Here is an 18826-nt window from a genome sequence, read left to right on the forward strand (position 1 = left end):
ACCCCTCTTAAGAAAAATAAAGAGCAATACTAATGTGTCACATTAGCATTCAACGACTATGGCTCCCATGAGCTGTGACAGTGTTTCTGTGACTAATGCTGCATTCACACAATGTTGACAACTGGAAGAACAGAAAAAAACTATTTTTATTCTGACATGATGGTGACCATATTAGAAGAAGGTGTTGGGTTTTATTTTAATGCAACTGGTTAGCAACTGGTTTTCAGAAATTCCCAGTAGCTCCGACTCTGAACTGTAAGGTGACCACTCAGCTGCTTGTAAGTCCCTCTGAGCGATATGTGGGCTGGAAGGCAGAGATGAGCTAGATCAACGATCACATTATTGGATGACTGAAGATTTATTATTGTAGAGGTGGTTAAGGTTATTAAAAAACACTGCAAAATGGAGCTATATTAATTTTCTATTATTTCAATTCAGTTACCTTGAATGGCAGACTTTGGCTGACCTGAGGCAACCATATTAGTTTTCATTTAAAAACATCTGTTCTCTAATCAGAATTACACATTAAATGCAGTCCAATTACATCTTGGATGTTTACATGAGCAGACGTTTAAGGAAAAGGGTATTGACAGAAACTCCCGTATTGCAGCATATGACTCATCATTTAAAGGCCCAGCCAAGCACAGTCACACCCACGCTCTGTTCCTGTTGAACTTGGGTGGAGCGATGCTGTGAATTAGTCTACTTAAAATCTACTAAATACAGATGGTAAAGGTGCAATTAGTCCCACCCCAACAGGTGCAAGACAAACTAACAGGAGAAAGAGGGACATGTCAATCAAATAGCTGTCTGTACACAACCACAAGGCAGTAAGAAGTAGTTTCTCTGTCTTGCTGGTGTAAAAATGTTACTCTCCAGTACGTTATCCTCATACAAATTGGAAAGCGACCCTCATATTTCAGCTTTTTCCGAAACACCAATTAAAGAAACCCTTCATGAGATACATATTAGGTGAGTGGAACAGGAGCTTGGAAAGAAAAGTGAGTCCCATCCCACCTTAAAAGGTGCCCCCGTGTACCTCTAGCATTTATTCCACCGTGTATTTTTTGCATAAACGGTTTATTTCACCCAATTTTCCCTGTGAGCTGCTTTGCAAATTAATGACTTTCAACCAACCCTTGAGAGGATAATATCTTCCTGTTTGGTGGATTTATTATTTATTGCGTCTCCGTGTTTGCGTCAGGGTTAAACAGTATGGTATGCGACTGAGCTTCAGGTGCTAAAAATAGAGGCAGTCGCAGAACTCCTACTTGAGTGACAGGATTCCTTTCAATGGCACGCGAGGATGACCCATTTCCTCTTTTCTTAAAAAGTTAAGTCACCTACAGTATGATATTTAAATAAATGTACTACTTTACTCAACTTTCTGCCTGACCAGTTGTTTTTTAGTATTATATATACTATTCTGCACTCTGACTTTGCCACTGAAGAAAACTTAACAATCAGCTACCGTTGAATGTAATCATTAGATGCTATAAATCTTGTTTTTCTTCCTGTCCCTTGTTCCCTGTTCCCTGTCCTGCCTTTTCACACTGTAACAATGAGCATCTGTTTCCATTTTTTTTCGGTGTTTCAACCTCTATGTGGAAAGGGGGTGGGTGGGGGGGGGTAGACTCCCTGCACAACAACAGAGAAACAACGCTTATAACTACACTCTTAAGATAAACATTCACCATTGCAAACTAAATTAAAACAAATGTTTCCAAGTGCTTTACCAAGTGCTTTCAAATTTTAAAATTGAGATGTTTTTTTCAGATAAGCTTGTTTTCGGGCTGAGACACACTTGATATTTTTGGAGCAAATCACACAGTTGGAAAGCAGTGACTCTGGTACATTACATTTATTTGTTTGATGCTTTTCCCCATATAAGAGCATTTTTACAGATGTCCCAAGGACAGAGGAAAGGCAAAGTCCTGTGAGCCAAAAAGATCTAGAAAGGAGACAAGTCTGGACCCATGTTGGTTGTCAGATTTTATCTATTGTAGAGAGTAGAATTCACTTTCTATGCTTGATCTAACTTCTGTCAGCAGTGTGCAGTCGACACAAGTCTCATGGGGGAAAAATAGAGGACTACATAACTTCCAGAAGGGAGTACTGTATTGTTCTGAAATTCAAAGCCACCTCCAAAGCAACGTTAAAGGCCCAAATTAATAATTGAGTAAGATATAGCTAGCAGTATGAAGCTTCCAAATTTGCCTAGTTGTAACGTAAGTATTTACTAGCGATTCACAAATCACTAAATTAAAACTGGTTGCACCACACTAGTTCTTACATGGAGATGAGTTTTTACTAAAAATTTACACCCACTAACCAGGTGTAACTGTTGCGTAGCTAACGGTAGCTAAAGCTATGTTAGTTTTTTAGGTGTAAAAGTAGCAATATATGATCAACATACCTAACCATACCAAATTTTGTTTATTAACAATGTAAACTGGAAATCCTTCTATTAGTTTATGCAAAGAAAAAAAAATACATTATATACCTCAAATTACAAAACATGATACTTAGCTGACATCTGGCTAACTATCTGCAACATTAGCATACTTGGATATTTTCCACTCTAAAATGCATACTACTAACTTAGAAACACCACCATCTCCAATGATGTAATTTAAACAAAGTCATATTTACATTAACAATAGTTTGAAAGTGACGTTTACTATATTGTTTGTCCCATAAAACTGTACTGAACTGATTTATACCAAAGTCATGAATAGCTAACACATTAATGGCACAACCTGATTTAGTAAATAAGTTTAAAAATAGCTAGTAGTTTCTAAGAACTTTGGAAAGACATAATGGTTTTATGAATAGCTGGTGCAAACCAATCTTCCTGGACCTCAGTGAATTAAGTCATTGTCTTTTTGTGAATGTTGTAGAGTTCACGTGTGGTTGAGCCTTATAACTGAGCACATTCCATCATGGGAGCTGCCATTATATGACCATCAAGATCATGATAATTCCCACTCTTTTTCATGCTGCTCTGTGATTACAAAACTATAGAAAGCAACTCCATACAAGCTGGGAAATGAATGCCTCAAAGAATTAGCTTCCTCTCAATTCAGAAAGAACAGACAGTGTTTCTGTCTGCATGGAACAAGAGCATTTATCAAATCCAATAGAAAATCCACAAAAAACTCGGTTTAGATCCTTTGATTTTTCTTTTTTCAATAAATGGCTATTCCCTTTAAGGTTTGACATCGCCTTTGAATTTGTGGCTTTTGATCTTAATGAGTAAAACCACCTAATAATGACTCGAGACATATTTACCGCAGCATTCCCAGCTACCCTCTTATTTACCGCATGAATGTTTGTTGAAACACCCCACTTTATTGCATGAGGTTTTTTGCCCATTTGGAGGGGGAACACACACAATGCATGAGAGGACAAAATCAAAGACAACATGTAGAGGTGAAGGGACTTGAATTCTGAAAAACTGTCTCTGTTTGTGGGGTCTCTGCGGCTGCAAAATGCCACAAAAATCCGACCACAAAAAAAATGTAATTATCACTCTTATAATCCAATGTAACATCTGAAGTTTGGATTCACAAGAAGTAGAGCTGACTTTGTATTTTAAGTGTTTTCTTGTGTTTCTGCAGCTCATTTTCAAGAATCAGTATGTACAATTTCAAAGCAACGGATGCTGTGTCTTGTGTGTATTAATAGATTAACAACTACAAAACATAACCACAATGCTTTCATACAAAGGTTGTGTGTGTTGTTGAAGGAGGTAAGCCAGTAGGATGTTTGTTTCTGTCTTGAATAAAGCTATAATGCAGGGGAAAGCAGTAACAATCATGAGCAATCATAGGTGATGTAATGTGTATGTATGGATGGTATTTATTCTCCCCGGTGTTAATTAACACAAATTGAGTAAGCAAAAGCTATGGGAAAATGTGGTAGTGAAGCTATGGGAAATCGTTAGGGAAGTATACAGTTAAGAGGGAGCGTGCTGTTTTTTTGCGCCGCTATAATTTGAACGTGGCTTAAAGTGGAGATTCATAAAGACCTATAATTTACAGCATGGAGTCTGTTCTTATGATAAAGTCTGATCTCTCGTGGGGAAATTTATTTACACTCTTTGGATGAGTCAGCAGCAAAACTTTTAGCTCTTTTGTGCCATTACTTAGAGTTTTGATTGCACACTGAACGCAGGCAAGAATGACAGGCTGCAGCGAAAAAGCAAACCAAAGCATTTTCTGACAACTTCATCAGTCCTCAAAAAAAAAAAGGAATAAAAAACAGAGACAAGGGCCGACTGTGTGTATTTACATATATACTGCATTGACCACAATGAATAAAACACCAGCAAGCCAAGCTCTCCTGGGTCAGTTCAAATGAAATAGAGAGTTTACACTTGCAGTAGTAGGCCATACATAAACATTGTTTCTCTAAATAAGAATATGTGCCAGTGGATCAGCATCATTACATCTGTTTTCTTTTACTCCGCTATTCTTTATTATGTAAAACTACGCCTCGGAAAACATGCGAGCTCTGCACTAATCCTCTCACTTTCCACCTGGTGAATTTGACCCAAATTCACATTTCCCCTGTGCGGCCAGGGGACAGTTTTTTATTGAAGCCATGTGTAACGGAGACCACTGACCTGGCTATGTACTTTGGCTCATGAGAGGAAGAGAAGAGAAGTGATATTTAGGACATTAATAGTTCCAAACCTGCCGATCGAGTGTTTGTTCTTAGACAGACATTTCTCAGGGAAATATGTCCTTCGCTTGAATTTGCACCACAGAGGTAGCTATTTTATTACAATGCTGAAAAGTAAGGAACTAAAAATAGGAGTAGTGTTGGGGAAGAATGAAAGCTCCTACTAACAGTATAATATCATGTTCAAAAGAAAGCTGCATGGGGCTGAACTTTAGAAACCTGAGGAAAATGTTACCATAAACCTGCTTCCAGCTGGGCAGATCATTTTCCTTCCAGTACATTGATTGTTGAGAGATGACAACAGAAACTTGATATTTAGAGGCAAAATGACAGAGCTCAGACTGCATATCAAAAATTGCATGTTGCCTGAACAAAAAGGTGGCTGTGCAGAGACATGTTGGCTCACAATGAGGACACAGCTGGTAGTACAGCACAGGTAAACATTACACATCTCATGAACCATTAGTGTGCTGAGTTACTTTGCCTTATCATGGGTGTAATGGTTTCTAATGATAGCCTTAGTGTGGTGACTCAATAAATCAGAACATTATGAAATACATTTATTTCTTCATTTGTTTTGTTACTGTTTTTGCAAGACGGGAAAATGTGCAGCCTGCAGCTCGCATATCCGTGGCAGTCAACAAATCATGACTAAATAATTGGGGATCTGCCGTGCACAAACATGTGGTTGTCCAGTTTGTCATTAAGATTATATCATATTTGTTCGCAAATGGCAATTTAATGCTAATGTTTTGCAGCTTACAGTAAAAATCCTAATGGGCTTTCAGCTTTGAAGTGTAATTTCATCGACAAAGCCGAATCATTCCCAGTCAGCTCAGTCATAGTTTCATGTTTTTGGGGTGCCAAGTCAGTTACAATTCTGGTCTCAATTCACGACCGTAAAATCAGGATTCAATTTGCCCCCTCTCCGTTGTAACCAACGGAAGAGACAGTGGCATGCTTTAAAAATGAAGGCAGGGCTAATGCAACAAAATTCCTATTTGCATCACGAATCATTTCTTCAGTTAAAGGCAATCATCTGTGGAAACTGTGACAACACATAGCACAGAAATATATGCATAATGGTATTGTTCCATTCAATAAAAAAGCACAGTGACCAAAGATATAGAACTGTTGTCGGAATAATCCATACAATACCTATAAGGGCCAGCACTGTGCCTGCAGGACAAGATATTGGCCTTCCAACACTCTGTGGTGTTTTTATCTCCTATTGCAATAAAATTCTTACAATATTTCAATATTGACATGTTGTTTTCTGATCCTCTAAGCCTTTGTTTTAAAAATAAATATCAGCAACTCGACATCATCCAGCTCCAACTCAATCAATATTATGCAGACTGTTTGTGTACATATTTATTATCTTACATGAAAGAACAACTTGAACAATATGTGCTTTTTTGACACATTTAGACACTAATACCTCAAATGTAACATTGCCTGAAAATTACATTTACTTGCAGTAACATATTGACATTACCATTTGGTGTACACTTTACATCAAAGCTAACCAATTCTGCAAACCATGCTGCTGTATTTTAGACATTTGAATGTATTCATTCAACCATTCCAGGCAGCCATTGATTTCTATTAATTTCCACACGGTATAGAAATCAGTTGACAAACTCCTGAAGCTTTCTTTAGGTGTGTAACGCCTCACCATCAACATTAAGACTACAAAAACAAAAATTACATTATGGCTGAGAAGTAATTCACTTTCATGGCAGATTGATTTAAATCTGCAGTGCATCACAAAAATCATATACAATCGGCATAAAATTAACACAGACTTCTTGTTGACTGTGATGGATTAAGCTCAAGCAAGAGTTTATTAATTGATTTTTATAACGTAGATGAATGTAAACAAATAGCTGCCCAGAACATCGGGAAAAATACAAACATACTTTGGAAGTTTTCAGCAAAAATGTAAAGTATACAAGATTTGCACTTTAAGGACATAAACACACTAGTAACGGTCCTTTACATTTCCATGTGTGTAGTCAAATATACATGAACAGTAAAATGGGTGTATAGTTGTTGAAAATGATATTCATTAATGGAAAATGTTACCCATTTTACCTATTTTACCTAAAAAATGCACATCGAATTTGATGCAAAAAAATACAAGTTGGTGCCTTGCTTTTCATATAAAAAAAACCCTCAAGGTCCTTTTACTTCACAAGAGGGTTTTTATCTTTTACATGTGACATTTTTGTAAGGGATTGTAAAGTGAATTAATTGTATTCAGACATATCCTTGAGGTTTCAGTGGAGCATTGTAACATCTTACGTTTAAATCCTGCTTCTGATGCCTTACCACAATAAAATTCAAAGGGAGGCGGGGAACGTTGCAATTTGTTGCCATGAACATATGGACGGATACTGAATGTTTGCACACAACGTATATCAGCATCTGCTCAGAGGAACTAAATGAACATGTTGGTATGTTTGTAGGAATATGACTGTGTTTCATTTGTGCAAGGTTAAGGTTGAAGGTTAAGTGTATATTACCATTTTCTTTCAACTAGTATTTCAGGTTTGATACATTGATATATTAACACTGTGTGTATTATATATATTCCTGCTAGTTATATTGTGCATAACCCTGGCCCCACGGCTGTTCACTGCTCCTAGCGTATTTGTCAAAGGCAGAGGACAAATTTAGTTTTCATGTACGCTGTGACAATGACAATAAAGCCATGATTCTTCTTCTGGCATAGCTAAACTCATTCTGCTCTACACACTATTTATTAGTTCTTCTATACTATACATATTACATTACTGACATACTGTAGTGGCATTTATTATTACTGCATATCTTGCATTTTGATAATATTTAGTTACATCCTATCTTACTATCTCTTATTGGCTCATTTTGTACATTATATGGCTGCAGCTGACCATTATGTTCATTTCTTTGGACTAATCGAGTAATCATTTGCCCGATAAAATGTTGGAAAATAATGGATCCACTAAAACTTCTAAAGCCCAAAGTGACAAATAAGTTGCTTTGTCTGACTAAATGGTCCAAAACCCAAAGATATTATTATCAATATAGTAAGATGAAGAAAAGCAGCAAATTCTTACAAGTGAGAAGCCGGAACAACTGAATGTTTTGCATTTTTACTTGATAATTGACTTAAAGGATTTATCAAAAATCAAAATAGTCGCACTTTAATTTTCTGTCAATCAATCTGATGCTGAGCTGTTACTGGTTGTGTGCTATGAGTTCAATCCCTCCGTCAACATGACACTGTTCAGTAGAGTACTACTTGTAATACATAACATAAGTCAAATGCTTCTTATAAAGGTGTATTTCTTCTCCCCTTGATACATTCTGCCTGAATTACCTTATTCATAAAGCCTTTGGACTTACCCAATTAAAACAAGTTTCATGTCAGCCTCATTATTTGGTGTTTTTATTATGAAATACTAATTATCCAGGTGAAAACTTCTGCCCACAACACTGCAATTCCAGTAGAATAAAAATGAGTATGCTATTTCTATGAGCTGCTTTCAGCAACATCTTTTTGGTAATGAATGGCCTTGTTCTTTTTTTTCCTGCACTCTTCTCCTGATTAAACAGCAGGGGCTCTTGATTAAAACACTGTGCTTCGCAGATCTGTTTAAGTGCAGAAAAAACACATCAGAATTTGTTTGCGCTGTAACACGTGCGTGAAATCTGAGCACACGCAAAGGGGTTTTTAATATTAGCCTTTAATGCGGGCTGTCACAATTAGCATGAGGATCCGGTCCGTGTCCTGGCAGGAGTCCGCTCCAGGTTTTGAGTCCTGCCCCTCCACCACAGCCAGCTGCTGCAGAGCAGGGGACCGGTGCGCCGTTTTCTCCTCGCCTTGTTTGCCTCCAGTCCGGCTGTAGCTCCGACTGTCTGCACGGCGTGTGGATGAGGCGCAGAGGGAACAACCGGGCAGCGCTCCGAAAGCCAGACTAAAAGAAGTCGTATCATCCCTCTTCGGGGGTTGTATCTGTGAACCAGGCCGCTGGAGACTTTCAGACAGACTTGACAGCGAGGAAGACGTGCTCGGAGTTTTATTATTTTTTTTTAGCGAGAACCGGGGCGCATCTCGTCTCCTTGAAGTGATCCTATTTTATGCAGTCTAACCGTAGCGCTCCCGTCGGAAGGAGACCGGGTGCACGCACTAGAAGAGGAGAAGGAGGAGGAGGAGGAGGAGGAAGAAGGGGTGGAAGTAACGATCATTACTTTTGAACAGACCTCCTCGCCATGGAGCTATTCGTCCGGTCCCGGACGTATTGGCTTGAACTGATACCTGCCACAGGAAACCCCGCCATTCGTCCACTGTGAAGAGGAAAGTGGAGCATACAGCCGAGCCCCAGACGTCTTTGTGCGACCCGCTGCTTAGTTTCTGGGGGCCTCTTCTGAAAAAAAGGGAGAGGAGAGCAGAGCAGAGGAGGGGGGCTCCTGGTGTTGATCTGAAATTCACACTCCATGCCGGGATCCATATTTTGGCACGGCGTACCCACTGTAAGTAGCCTTTAAAAGCGGATGTTTTGAGTCTTTCAAGGGAGATGCTGGGTTATGCCTCTCTGAATCAATAGTACCATTTATTTACACTCCCTGGATATGATAAGGCAAATGTCAGAAAACGGGCCCACGGGCTCCTCCAGCAGTTTAAAACTGTTGTGATCAGATCAATATGTAACCCGGAGTGTATGGTGTTATTTTGCAGTGTCTGGTGCCTCCAGACTTTTAATTAATATGAAGTTTCTTTGCTACCAGGGTCATCACAGTGTGGATTTCAATGTGTGTGTGTGTGTGTGTGCATAAATCTATATATATTAAAAACTCACTAAAAGATGTTAAAATGTGTGAAAATGCTTATAGTCAAGGTGTTTTTTCAGCTGTTAAAGGCAGTATTTATTTTTTTTACCTAAGGGGAAGATGATGACAAAGGAAGTCGTGAATATGAATGAAAAGCCTATATTAAAAAAAAAAACCCCAACAGAAGTTTATAAGATATTAATGATCATAATCAGCGTGATAACATGGTGAAAAAACAGCTCGCACAAACATCTCCACCCAGTCCAGGACACCAGGAGCTAAGTAGTTGGATGTCAGTTACTGTCTCCATTTACTTCTCCATTTTGCGGCTATAAAATAAGATCATTTCACAGAGCATGTATAATTCACAGACCTGAGCCAGCCATGTGTGATGATGGGATACACACACACACACACAGACACAGACTTTTCACAGAAGTAGGGAACCGTATCTCATTCTCATGTGAAGCTTTTAGAGATAAGGCTGCATAGACTTCAAGAAACCCCAGGAGAGCATGACTGTGATGGACTGAAATATCAAGGTTAAATAACATTTACACATAATCCATACTGTCAACGCCAAATCAGCATAGTGGTGCAACATTATATAAGCCATTCTGACAAGTTAGGATACTGAAAGCTTCCCCGGCAAATACTTATATAACAGTTTTCACGCAGGGAAGTATAGATGACGACTTTGGGTTTTTTTGGACTAAAAGCAAACCAAAGCATTGGGATGCTCAGTTTTTGAAAACTGCAACATTATATAAGCCATATGCACAGTGTGAGGTATTGACCACCACACAAATCCGTTTTTTGACAGTGGTGGAGAAGTTTTTCTGTCATGCCAGCCATTTTGGAGGACTAAAAGAAAAAGTGTCCTTGGCTGCATGGGATGATGTTGAATGTGTCTGCTTGATACTGACATGCCCATCAGTGATTCCTGAAGATGAAAAGGTCATTTTGTCCCCTTGCCATTGGACCGTAATCGGATGATTTACTGGTGAATGTAGATGTCGCACTTTAAAAAATCCTGCATTTCGGCCCCGGCTAAGTCTATTTCTTGAAACAAATGCTGGGACGGTGGATTTCAGGAATTCAAAGAGAGAGGTGGACAAATGCTCTGTTGCCTCTTTCTCCACCCTTCTCCTTCCCTCCTCCCCCTCTCCACCCTCTCTACCTTCACTCCATCTCTCACCCGCCCCAGACGTGCTGGTTTGGTCCATTTGTCTGTGTTGTCTTGGGAGGAAGTGCCATCTCATCTCACATTGCGCAAATGGTTTCAATGCATGCTAGTGTGAATTCTAGCGGGTTTTTGTAACTGCCAATTTCCATATCAAAGTGTCTGCATTTCAATAGGGAGAACTTGAGCTACCAGCCCCCTTCCTCTAAGCAGTTTTGTTCTGATAGAGTGTAGCTGCTGCTGCTGCTGCTGCTGGTGGTGGTGGTAGAGACTACTGACAAGAAATTACTGGACACTGCAGTTGGTTGTGTGTGTGCGTGTGTATGTGTGAGAGAAACAAGTGTTAGTGTTGGAAACAGATTTAGTGTGGATTGGGAGAATTTGTTGGCCATAATCTCACACCAGAAAGCCACGTATTTAGTGGAATTTTCTGGACGCCATTCAGAGACGTGGTCATGTTAAAAAGATTGAGTCTGTTTCAATATTTCCCCCAGTATTTCTCTACGTGAGCATAAAACATCATCAAAGGTCTGCATTCTGTTTTTAAGGAGATTGAGAACACACTGTGTCCACGGCAAGAAGAAAAAAATAAAGAAAATCTGTTTACATATTTTGACTGGTATTTTGGCCGCATCGAAAATGGTCCAAAATGAATTTGCTTTCAAGTGTTTTGTTGCAAAATAAATGCTTTAATTCCACATTCAGTGAGTGTAGATGCAAAGACGCAGAGCTTTCGAGCTTTGTGAGAGACTCTGAGTACCTAGCGGTGTCTGATTGTTTTTCTGTCGCAGAGATAATATTTATTTCCCATTCTGTGCAGCTGTTGTTTGTGAGTAAAAGAATGCAGCAAGACTGTTTATTTTGATGAGTTTCTTCTCTTCTCCGTCTTTGTCTTGTGATACAGGCCTAATGTTTTCAATTTTAGGTAGGTTTAATAGAGGAAAATAAACACTCATTTTGACCACGCACAAAGAGACACAAAAAAGTGCTTTCTTGCCTTTGTGCATGCCCTTACTTTGGAAGTAGGATCGAAATAGGTTAGTAGTGAAAGAAAGCGTCTATGAGATGTTATTACACAGAGGCAGGGAATGTAAATGCCATTGGGAGCACAGTAGGGGTCGGTGGCCCCTTCATGGTCATCCTGAATCCTGGGTAATAACATGAGCCAACTGCTCCCCAAACCTGCAGGAGAAGAGAGCTTACTCCCTCCTCTCCTGCCTTTGTTCGGACAAAATAACATAACATAAAATAAAAAAAGGGCAAGAGTGGGAGTTTTGAACCCAGAGAGCAGGAAGGAGGAAAAGAAAAAGAAAAAAAAACTTCACCTGCCATCTTCACTCATGGCGTGCGGGTTTGACAGCTGTCTTGTTCAATTCCTCGTACACGCTCGCTGTGAAAAGTTGGACAAACAAATGGACACAGAGAGGGGGAAATGGGGAGACATGAATAATGGTGGATGAGACAGTTTTGATTGTATTGGTGTTAGAGGAGAAATACTCTTTACATCAGTTTACATATAATCAATTTGTGATGTTCACAGCATTTTATGCCGAAAGGTGTATTTGTTTTTCCTGTTGACTTAACAGCGGTCTACATCTTCTCCTGTTAGTGATTTCCTATGCTTCCCTACGATGACTTCTGACAAAGCTCAGAGAATAGGGCTCTGTGTATGTGTAGGAGGATAGGGCAGGAGTGATAACAATAGTTATGTAGTAAGTTTGTTGAGTCGAGAAAAAAAGTGAGAGAGTTGAGTGGAAATCATGCTGTGGTGTGCCGAGCTGAGCCTGGTTGCTCAAATTATTAAAAAGCTGCTGAGGAGGAGAGGTACATGCATTCTGCTCTGTTGAGGCTGCTATCGGTGGAGAAATTGGCATCAGTGCTCTTTCAGAGATGGATTTCTTCCTGGGTGAGTGTTGCTGCAAAATGGTCCACAGTCTAGGAAGTAGTCTCTGATTCTGAGGGCTGACACTGAACCTGACATTTACCGGTAATACTGTGAAGAGGCCCCTTCTCCCGGCCATGTTAGCCAGAGGAGGAAGAAGAATACAAAACGAAAGGGATTGGTTTAATATAAAAAAAAAGCTAAGGGCATTTTGTTTATTTAACAAAGTGCTCCGGGGTGAGTTTCTCATTTAACTGCGAAAGCCAAACGTAGCCGTTTTGCGGCTTGCCTCAAAAATAAAGAGACAGATGACTGGAACGAATGATTATGTGTTAGGGTAGTTAACCCGATGGATGGATGTATGGTCTCGCTCCTTTTCACAGAGAAAATACATCAGGGGAGAAAAAATCTCTCCCATACTACCACCTCCTGTGTTTAAAATGACAGTTAACTTTCCCCCACTGGTTTAAAATGGATGTTTAATGATCAACAGAGGCTTGGAGCTTTAGGTCTAGCAGTCACGCTGGCTCTGTGCGCACTCATCGCAGAGCCCTCTGCTAAGAAAGCCACCCCCTCGGTGTTGTTAAAGGACGCTGCGCTCAAAAGGAGGCTGGTTCTTGAGTGATGGATCATCAGAGGTCTCTTTAGAGGTGTGTGTGTGTATGTGTGTTAACCCTTTAGTGTGTGCAGATCTCGCCCAGTTGGGGAGCTGTTGGCGGCGTGTGATGGATGTGTCCCGGGTCTATAGGCTCCATATATCAGAAGATTAGCCCTGACCTGTGAGTTGTCTGGGCCGCCCTCGGAGCTTCTTCTCCACCACTGGCTGGCATTAGCATATGAGGACACTGCTTTGTCTCAGGGGGATACAAAGATAGTGTTCTTTATTTGGTTCTGTCATAGTATAGGTCACAGGAAGTGTGCAGATTAAAGGCTGAAGGCTTTGTGTTGGTATTAGGTGTATCTGACAGGTCATCTGTCTTCAACGGAGGAAATGCTTCTCTCTTCCTCAAATTCCTAAATAGTATCATATAATTATCCTAGAAATTTAGGTTCATGCCATGCTTCACTGCAGACAAATCTCTCCCTGTCCTCCTTCATGGTATTCATGAGTCATATAAAAATGTAAATCACTCTGCTGATGCGGTGTAACATTGTTATATCTCGTTTTGTATTGAAAAGAAAGAAATTGTAACAGGTATGCACCCAAACCCAATGTTTCATTTTCCAAATGAGTAATCTGCCGGGCTTCTACATGTGAATGACAGCTCGCATTCTTCTATTAAATGCTTTCACATAAACAGCAGAGGTACATTTGCTTCCTGAGAGACCAGTTATACAGTGTATTGAAAAGCTAAATTGAATATTTTTTTTTACAAGTTTTACTAAGTTTTACTGCAGATTCTCGAACAATTATCATAAAATCCTTCCACATTTAGTGCTCTCAGGCATTGCGTTTTCTCTCCAACCAGTTAACCAAATTAACTTTTTGACTCACCGCCCGAGCATTTTTTTTTTACTGGCCAAAATAATAATAATGATGCCATGAAACTAGGAGTGCTCCAGGCGGTCAGTTTCGGGCAATGTTTAGACATGTGTTAAACACATAGTGTGCGTGTGAGTGTGTCGAACTCCCAACACGGACAGCAGAGGACAGATGCAGTGCACCCATAAATGACACCAAAACGCAGTAGAGACTATCACATGACTATTTAGTTACACACATTTACCCTCCAATGTTGCTGATAGCCTTCCAAGATTTACTCGCCAAATGGAAAATCTATCCGCATTTGGTGCTTGGCGAGTGTTAGTTTCGNNCCACCATCACCTCCCACTGCACTGCTGGCATTCATCGTTGTTGTCTTTTATGTATGGAAAGAATGCCTTTTAATGCAAATATTCAGAGAGCTGTTTTCATGTTGAAGAGAGGCATGGGATCACCTTTAGTCTTCCACTTCTTTGTCTGCCTTGTCTAATGGCTATTTGATGCCTACTTGGTGTCACTTGCTGTCTTGTGATGAAGCCAATGTGTTTTCAAGGTGAGGAGATATTGTCAAAGCCCTCGAATGTTCCCCGGGCTTTGATTGGCAGGCGTTGTCACAGAAGATGAGAAGCGGTGGGAGTCACACAGCAAAGAGAATCTATTACCTAGGATGGCAAGGCGTGCTTTCACAATGTGTCAGTGCAGTCAGCCATCTTGCTCTCTCTGTGTCTGTGGAATAGTCCCTCCTCTGCGCAATGAGGGAAGAGCTTTCAAGTTGAATTTTGGTGGCTGCCATAAGTAACGTTATTGATGGGTTTTTTTTTTTTTTTTTTACTTGGGTTTCATACTGTGATGAATTATCATGTAAAACCCAAAACATTTAAGTGTTCATCAGCGGCTGTGTGTAATCCGTTTTATGTTTGCTGGCTGTCAACATTTAAAAAAAGCATTATTGCAACCTAAATGGCATCCTGGCAAAATAAATACAAATAAAAAAATAAAAAAGCAATATCGAACCCAAAATTCAGCTGAGCCCTTTCATGTGGAGTTGGGCTGATTTCTTCCATTTCAAAAGCCTTGTTAAAACAGAGAGAGAGAGAGGGGGAGAGAGTGAGAGAGAGACTGTAGGCTCTGAGAGAGGCAGTGAGAGAAGGAACCTTGTTGTTGATCAGCCAAGCAAATCAGATCTTGATATTTGAAGAGTGGAGTTGTGATTGCTAATCACTCCACTGCTGAGTTTTAATTAGGAGACTCATAAGCATTATGTCATCCCTCAGCAGAGCATAGTAAAGCATCAGATGGACTTAAGAGAACAAATAATTAGTTTTCTTATTAGTTAGGGCGACAAAAACAAGCGCAGCCTTTTTTGTATTATAGATTAATGAATATTTTATTTTATGTACTTGCATTGATTAAAAAAAATTAGCATAATTGTGTTTCATGTGGACTTTGCACTTTATCTCAAATCATATCTTGACCTTATTAAGGGATGAAAAAGACTTATTTTGAGCACAGCGGCCATGCATGGACACTTTGTGCATGTGCTTATCACCCAAGAAAGCCTGAATCTAATCTTTAACTATTTTCTAGGAGATGCTGCTATAATTTGTACTGAGCTTATTTTCAATGGATAGGTTTCTGTGCTCCTAAGACCTTTGTTAGGACATTTTAATTACAGCAGAGCTGGATGTAATTGATCTAGGCTTAGAGGGATTTCACTGTCAATGAGAATGAGCCTGGGCGTTAATACAGCCGAGCAAATGCTTCCACCTCTGTGCTGCACTCACAGGGTCGCTGGTGGAGAAGATGTGTCTTCTCGTTGACTTTGCCTTAATTCGGTGAGGCGTCTGTCTTTTATGTGTAATGGTTAAATCAGCCTCACAGGGCCGGTTGACACAACGGTGCAGACGAGTCTTCCTCTGCCTCCACTTTATTGTTGCCACCTGGAGTGCCCTCTTACGGAGCACTTTCTTCATGGTTCCGTGTTGTCACCCACAATCTTTAAATTTTTATAAGGCTGTTAGATAATGCTTCCCGATGAGGGTGAATTATTGATGGTCTTGTTCGTATGAGTGGGACAGGGCAGGCTTTTAACTCTCTGAGCTACTGGGTCTCTTATCCTGTAACTAAGGGACACCGCACAAACACCCAAAGGAATGATGTACTGGAGGAGAGGAAAAAAAACGGAGGCAGGGGGCTGAAAATAAAATAAAAGAAGCATGCATCCTTTACACTACTGTTGGGCTAAGCCACAGCACAAGGGAAAGTTGGCAGCAGAGGAAAGCATTGCATCTACAGAAGCCTTTTCTTTGTTTTTGAAGCATTGAGGAGCAGTATGGTGGCTGTGTAGTTGTTGCTTATATTTGTTGGTTTATATGGGAGTACACACAGCACTCTGGCTCTGCTTTTTTATCTTGTAAAGACAAATGTTTCAAGTTAAATACTTTTGTTAACACGAGGTGCTCTGATGGTTAGTTAGTTAACCAAGTAAGTTAATAAATAAATCAGCAGCCATTTGGATAATTGATTGATTATTTAGGTCAACTTTAAGTAAAAATACAACATATTTCAAGTAAAAACACCATCCATTCTCTGGCTTCTGGATGGATTTTCTGCTTTTTTTCTGTTTCATATGATTGCAAAGTGAATATCTTTGTTAGTTAAATAAGATTTCACATTGGGCTCCATAACATTTGACAAGCGTTTTTCGCTATTCAGACGTTTTATAGACTTATAGTCATTTGTGGCACCGTGGTAGCTTATCTGGTAGAGTGTGCGCCCCATATACTAAGTGTGAACAGGGCATAAGGCTGAAATCCTTACTGCTGTGTGTGAAGTTTGCTGCTTGAGCTCCTTGAGCCCTGAATAACAAACCGTGGATCATGCTACAAACACAGAATAATTGCGTAAACATACATAGCTGTATTTCAGTTAAGTCAGTCCTTAACCGGTAAATGTACACCCGTACACCCTGACAGCTGTCCTGATTCCTATAGCACGTACTTTCATCATTGTTTCATTTCATTCTCTCTGCCCTTGTATGGCCCTCCAGTTTGCATTACAATGGAGCGAGCAGAACAAACTCGTGGAAATACTGGTAAAGCATATAATTTGGGACGCTGAAATTCAGCGGTATTGTCCTTTAAGCTCCATTTTAGGCTCCATTTTCACATTTTTTTTGGAGATGTGGATGTTTTTCAGCAAGAATCTCTATATTTGGCCCTGTAAACAGTCTGTATTTTGTCAAAATCGCACAGATTTGGTGCATTTAAGACATGAAGTCTGGCCAATGTTGCATTCCAAGATTGTACCTAAATTTCTAGAAACTTATCTAGTTGTTTAAAGTTAGGCGGTCTAATTATGTTGTATTTTTGTCCATTCTGACTTGTATCTGTATCTGCATCTGTGAGGAGTCCTTAGGAAAAATATGCTTTCAGCTTTTTTTAAACAGCAGGAATGAGCCTCACTGCTATGAAGGAAGAGACATTTTAAGCCCACCGGTAAACCTGCAGTGTTCCATCTTTCAAAATGTAAATTAAGTGGTTTACAGCTGAATAAGGGGTAGTAAATCTTAAATAATAACCCTGAGACTGTCACAGTGAGTACAGGAAGAGAACAAGAAAGTAATTATGTACAAAGAAACAAGAAAAACAAGTCCAACCAGTTCCTATTTCCCACTGGAAATGCTGCAGATTGATGCCTGTGTATTGGTTTCCAAAGGAACAGACAGAGTGGGTGGACAAATTAATAGAAACCAATACAGAGAAAAAAAACGATTTGAAAACAAGCAAGAAACCCGTCCAGGCCTACAGCACGTGTATGCATATTAAGTCCATGGCTCATTTCCAACTCAATACAGCCAAATGGTACAGCTGGGCAATATGGCTAAAAGATATTAGTTTGATATTTTAAGCCTTGGTGAAATACTGCACTCTACAAAAGGTTTTTTCTAATTAGAGCAGTAATTCAGAATAATCCGGCTGTAACAAATGCTATTAGATTTGAACAGGCCATTACAAACATGTTTTCATTTAAGATTATAAAGCATTTTTAATAATGTTTTGACTAACTGAATTAAAATTTAAAGTCAAAATAATCAGGTTCTGTGTCCAAGCCTGTCCCTCCAAGATCTTGGGAGAGTTTTGTTAGGATTATTACAGCACAAAATACTTCAACCAGATCATGGAGGAAATCTATGAACTTATTGTCATTTTCCTGCTTTCCCTTAAACATTCATAGAATATTTTTTAATGTTCCCTAATTCCCAAATCTGTCTATACACACTGGTATTAGCTGCCACTACTAACATGTCATCAAGCTTGCCTTATTTTCTCTTTCACTCTTTTTTTATTGAAATTTAACTAAATTATCAGTTTTGTGTCCGCTTCAAAAGAGGATAATCACCACTTTTTAAGCTGAAATGATGCCACTTCAGGTTCCAGACAGAGATTGCCTGAATTGCAGTAGTATCAGCCATGGAAGCTAAAAATGAGTTGGACACAGTATACAAAAATTATGGCAACATACTGCTAGAGTACAGAATAAAAACTTTGTCTGAATAAAATACTCAAAACTTGGAAAAAATTCTGATTGAATGTGCATTTATTGAAATTTTTACATTAACGATGGATCAAATTACGATATGTAATGTGAAAGTGGTTGCTAGTAGTTATGGGCCACTTCACTGTTGCCTGTTTTGGTTCACACTTACTGCTCTCATAGCATAAGTTTTTGGCTTCAGCAGGAGGCTGTTTTCTGGGAAAAATCTATAAAAAAA

At 39.5% G+C, this 18826-nt stretch overlaps 1 protein-coding gene across 3 annotated transcripts in view; it reads left to right on the forward strand.

The window, feature by feature from the left end:
- The first annotated feature begins 8544 nt into the window (after positions 1-8544).
- Positions 8545-18826, forward strand: part of LOC118335100 (adhesion G protein-coupled receptor L2-like) — an 84556-nt gene continuing 74274 nt past the window's right edge. For all 3 annotated transcript variants that reach the window (XM_035671298.1, XM_035671296.1, XM_035671297.1), the window contains exon 1: positions 8545-9207. The gene's annotated coding sequence lies outside the window, so the exon portion shown is untranslated. The remainder of the gene's footprint in view (positions 9208-18826) is intronic.

This window comes from Morone saxatilis, unplaced genomic scaffold (genome assembly GCF_004916995.1).
Source record: "Morone saxatilis isolate NCDOM2014 unplaced genomic scaffold, NCSU_SB_2.0 Contig23, whole genome shotgun sequence".
In the NCBI taxonomy this organism is placed as follows: Eukaryota; Metazoa; Chordata; class Actinopteri; family Moronidae; genus Morone; species Morone saxatilis.